The sequence below is a fragment of the Dreissena polymorpha genome, chromosome 3 (genome assembly GCF_020536995.1).
Source record: "Dreissena polymorpha isolate Duluth1 chromosome 3, UMN_Dpol_1.0, whole genome shotgun sequence".
NCBI classification, from domain to species: Eukaryota; Metazoa; Mollusca; class Bivalvia; order Myida; family Dreissenidae; genus Dreissena; species Dreissena polymorpha.
In genome coordinates, this window is record NC_068357.1 from 103,164,883 (window position 1) to 103,170,562 (window position 5,680).

A 5,680-nucleotide genomic window follows, 5' to 3' on the forward strand; every position below is an offset into this window, starting at 1 on the left:
AGGCTGACTCAGTAAAATAATAATCCATGATTTCTGCAGTACTTGCAGACAAACTAGGAATACTGCTGTGATATTATCTATCTATCTAATAGGATACAAATTTGGCTTCAATAGAAAAAAAATCAAAGCATACACGTGTATGAAATGTGTATGCATATATTAGTTAAACTTAAATTGATTGACCATCGATAAAAAGATATTATAATATATGTATATATATATATATCCTTGTAAAACTAAAAATTAAATATGTATGTTTCTATTACATCATTTAGGACTTTTATATTCAGACAAAGTAGAGTGAAGCTTAAAACAGTATCCAATTGTAACAGTCAATTTTGAGAAAATCAACCTTATAATTATTTTCTGTGTTGGCCAATGTCATAATTGGTATAAAATGTATATTGAACTGGAAGTTTTCTTTATTTTAAATGATAACATTTGCTTGGTCAGCCATAATTGTCACAATCAAGTGGTCTTTTTACACTGTAGTTTTCTCACTGACTATGGGTTTGTTCCGAGAATGAGCCACACAAAGTATCGTTGGGGAGATGAGTTGTCAATTTTATGTTTATCAGTCTTTCATAATCCAGTATACCTGTAAAAAGGGAATTTGTAACTAATAATCACACAATATACACAATTAAAATTGTATGCATTTAGATTTATTTAGTACTGCACATTAATCATTTTCCAAAAATATGTAGCAACATTACATTATATAATGCTGCAATACTAAAGTAATTCACTAATTAAAGGTCGCTGATGTGTAATGGATGTGGTGTCCACCTAATGATCTGGAGGTCACTGGTTTGATCCCCAGTGTGGGAGCATTCTTAAGAAATCTCCAAGAGACACCCAAGTACTGGTTCTAGGCCCAGGAAACGAACTCAAGAGCATTTCACATACATGTACGTAGTTAGTACTTTAAATTTAATCGAACTAAAAATGGGTTAAAACTAACAACTGAAACCCTTATTAATACATTTTATTTTGAATCAAGCAAATGTGCAAATTCATTAAAAACAATGAGTAAAATTTAAAAATTTTACTTTAAAGTAATCATGATAATTTAGATCATTTTCAGAATATTTAATGATGATAATGATACAATTATATATTCCCTAAATGATAAAAATAAAACATGTAATGTTAATTTATGAAAAAAACGTTTTAATTTTATCAATATCATGTTAATTACAACTAGATACAGGCAATTAGATCAGAAACGTGCATTAATTTTATTAATGAACAACCCAGACATTTGTAGTGATTTATGGTCACTATTTGATTAACGTTCTATACATGACCTGTCATAAAAGGTATTTTTTAGCCAGTACTACAATCGGCAATGATAGTCTGTATTGCATACATATTCCAACGTCTATTATCGATTCGCTTCCTCAAACTGAACAAATATTTAATGTTTACATCGCGAAACGTAATGCATCCAGTTTCACTTTCGGTTTGGTTGGTTTTGTAAACACCGTACTTTCATCTTAAAAATTGGATGATAGGGTGATTAAATAATAATGGAAAAGTAAATCACTTGGATAATAGGTCAAAATGCAACACAAATGAACGTTAAAAGTGCTCTTAATATCAAAGTTTCGGTAAAAAGTTTGGCGCTAGTTCAACGCGCATGTATACAGCCTCATAACAATAGACTGACAACCTTTTGGGTAGTAAAGTAGTAATACAAGGCAATATGGCGACCGTTAGCCACGAGGCCTATCTTACGGAGGAATCCGAGATAGCCGATGTATCACGATTGAGTAGTTTGTATCATTTAATCTGTGCATGACGTCATATGGATTTAATACAATACAGAAAAAACGCCGTGCACTATAAGTTTCTAGTTTTTACGTGGACGAAGCGGGTGAAAGTTTTCATTAATTAATTATTTTCAAGTGAAATTATTATTAGGACTAAATCTCCCATCTTCAGCAGTTTCAACAACGCGAACAGTTTAAAAATTTGGATCACGGAAACAAAAACAAATCATCACTTAAATGTGCTAAACCTACACAGCCTTTAGATTCCAAATCACAATATTACACGATGTATGTTGGATATGTTAGATTCCAAATCACAATATTGCACGATGTATGTTGGATATGTTTCCAAATCACAATATTACACGATGTATGTTGGATATGTTAGATTCCAAATCACAATATTACACGATGTATGTTGGATATGTTTCCAAATCACAATATTGCACGATGTTTGTTGGATATGTTAGATTCCAAATCACAATATAACACGATGTATGTTGGATATGTTAGATTCCAAGTCACAATATTACACGATGTTTGTTGGATATGTTTCCAAATCACAATATTACACGATGTATGTTGGATATGTTTCCAAATCACAATATTACACGATGTATGTTGGATATGTTAGATTCCAAATCACAATATTACACGATGTATGTTGGATATGTTATTTAAAAATACACACCAAACCTGGGGTATGTTTTTTCCCTTTATATTTTTTCCGCATTCTCGGCGTCATAAGATGCAGCGCGATCATTTCGCTACGTGTGAAGTTCTCCTTCAAAAAGATTGGTTAACTGAACACCGTTGCATCCGAACGATTGCCCTGCAACGTGCTATTTCATATTATATTTCAAGACGCCGTTTTAACACATTTTATATAAGCGACTTTGTTATCAGCTTTGATGCATAAATAAGGATTGTGTCGCTTAATGAAATCGTTTGTTTTAAATAAATTGTTTATGTAGTAAATGTTGTTGTCGATAAAATATATTAATGGTATTGTATCGTAAATACGTAAGTTATAGTACATTCATTTTTTAATAAAAATGTAGACTACATACGTAGACGTGTTTATGTGCTGGTTGGCAACAGATGCTGTACACAAATGTATTTACATTAAGAAGATGGTGACCATGTACACGCCATTTAGCATAGGTAAGTATTCCACAATATACAAGTCTGTATAAAATGTGTTTATTTTACGTGAACGAAAAACGGTTCTTTTTATAATGAATTTTTACGTCTGTAAGAACCTATTAAATGTTAAAGAGGAGTTCAGGTCATAGAAAGAGTATTTTCAAAAGAATATTAAACAACAAGTGCTATTGTGTGTAAATAAAATACAAAGATAAATGTAAAATCATAAATAAGTAAATTTAAAGTATACCGGCAATAACTTTACAAAAAAATGGAATCGTAATTGACCATACACTTTATCCTTTCATAACTAAAGGAAAATACACCAAATTATAAGCATGCACATATCGCATATTTGATGGAAGTTCATATAATTGTACGATTGTCCAACACGTATATATTTCCATGTCCAATGCAGACTTAAAATGTATACTTGGTCATACTTTAGAAAAATCTAATATGCTTACAAAATTGGCAATCATAAATGCTCGTGTTGCTTTAAATGTCACACATGTAAATTGACAAATCTTCCATCTCTCGAATGAACCAATCGCCGTTTACCGAACCGGCATTGCCGACGTGAAGAGGGCAGTCCGTCCCGCGAATAATCCCTGGGATACCAAACTTAACGGACACATCAGAGCCCAATGGCCAACCAGCAACCCCTTGTTGAATCGTAGGACAATATCTTTATCATTTGAATATGTTAGGATTACAGATACTACGGTCTCGAAGTTAATCGATCGGGTAACGGTACAGACTTGGAAATAGATTCGTTGGCTTCTTCGGTGATGAGAATGGATGGAGTGAGGCCACAGTTGCTGTTGAAGATGATACTATGTGGTCGCGAAAGGTCTCTGTGGTTGGCAGTGCATTTCACCGTGATGATAATGTGACGCCGTCCTTTGCACTGGCGCATATGCCAGAGGAGGCGGTGCAAGTTGATGATATGACGCAAGCCAGGAGGTCTTGATCCCAAGCCTTTCTTTGGCCGCATTCCTCTACTACTCCACAGACTTTTTGGTAAAGTTGAAACGTGTGTAACATTTTTTTCGCATTCCAATTAACGTTTTCTATTATTCAAAAAAATCAGCATTAACGTGTAGCAAGACAATAAGCAGAAAAAAATAAAGCTATATGTAATTAACTATATAAAGGATTAAATATAGTGTTATACATGCATATAGCCCGTATAAAGTTATAAAGTTACCGTAATTACCTTCGATAAATTTCGTATTACAGCTGAACTTACGCATTTCTTTCTGAAGAACAAATGCTTTTCAAATCAATTATGTACTAGTATGCAGGTGTTTAGTTTTTGTTATATTCGTAATTTGTAAGGCTGCGCGCCATCTGGTTTGTACGATAAGGCAACGGGGAAGTGCATTATGTCCTGGCTACTCTGTGGAATGATCCTAGAGTGCTGTGTGTATGAAACTTAATGTCAACATTGTGTCTATTTTGTCTAAACGCGTCATATTGACGTTGAAAGAAACGATCGGGGGAAAAAGCAACACTGCCATGAAAAGCAAGCATTCATACATTTTTAGATTGTTAAAATGTTATTGCATTTTGTTAACGAAAACATGTGCGAAATGATGTTTTAATATCAAATGAATTCAAGTGGGTTGTTCAGTTTCAATGTAGCATGTGTGTTTTAACTTAAAGATATAATCGTCAATTGTTGTAACTTCAACATATCGTAAAAAATACATTACACTCCTGGTTCGTGTTTCTAACTTTTAGAATAGGTCTCCTTTTTCATCACTGACGCAGCCTAACGCTGCATAAAAGTTACTTAAGTGCTTGCTGCAAACTAATAAAGTCTATACTTATTGCTACCACATTGATATTGTCTTCATTATATATGTCATATTGTTCTATGTTTTCAACGCATTGTATAATAAAATCATGTAGCTGAACACAAACGCGTACCGCACGTCTAACACGTGTAATATACATGTATCACATGACACCTAACATATAACGAACGTTTGCTCTGCCATCAAAATTGCCTCTTTGGCGTCGCACTGAAGTGCGGAGACTAGTATGTAATACGTTTTTTTCGCTTATGGGAGGAGAAGTTATTTTATATAAATATTATATACCCGTAATATTTTGTTACCGAATTGAGCATCGCTTTTAAGACCCGACATTCAACTCTTTGTAGCATAAGGGAATATTAATAGAGCGTTTTCAAGAATGGACGATACAGTTTATATTATGGGTTCTGAATGAGATTAACGCGTCAATCTTTAATCACAGCAATGAAATCACAAACATGATATTGAGAAACCTAAAATGGATACTTATTTGGTGCGTGTGCGATTAAGATTAACTGTTTAATGATTTCCACTGTAAAATATATTTTTACACTGTGTTTAGCACTTTTTAGAAAGGTATTGATCATTTAATGATAATTATCGAAGTCATTATCGATACGGAAGAAATCCGTTGATAAAGAATTTAACAATTATGTCATTATTGCGTTAGAACTTAGAAGTTCTTTTGAGAGAACGTGTTTTGATTATAAGGTAAAATACGGCGTTAAAATATATAAATTGTAATTTCCCAGATACAATTTCGACCTTTCAATAAGTAATCAGGCGTTATAGAAGATACTTCTTGGTAGAAAACACGCAAGTTGTTTCAATTTATAAAAAGGCATTTTAAACCGAAAGAGCATGTACATTCTAACATGCATCAAATAGAACTCTGAAAATTATGTGTTTAGGCAATGTACAGTGTTGAAAGTTATC

General features: G+C 33.0%; 1 long non-coding RNA gene across 1 annotated transcript; it reads right to left on the reverse strand.

Annotated features, from left to right (window-relative positions):
- Positions 1-402: 402 nt before the first annotated feature.
- Positions 403-1,588, reverse strand: LOC127872930 (uncharacterized). Its single transcript, XR_008045834.1, has 2 exons — positions 1,311-1,588; positions 403-598 (listed from the first exon to the last, which is right to left on the reverse strand). It is a non-coding gene; the product is annotated as an uncharacterized LOC127872930 (long non-coding RNA).
- Positions 1,589-5,680: the final 4,092 nt, after the last annotated feature.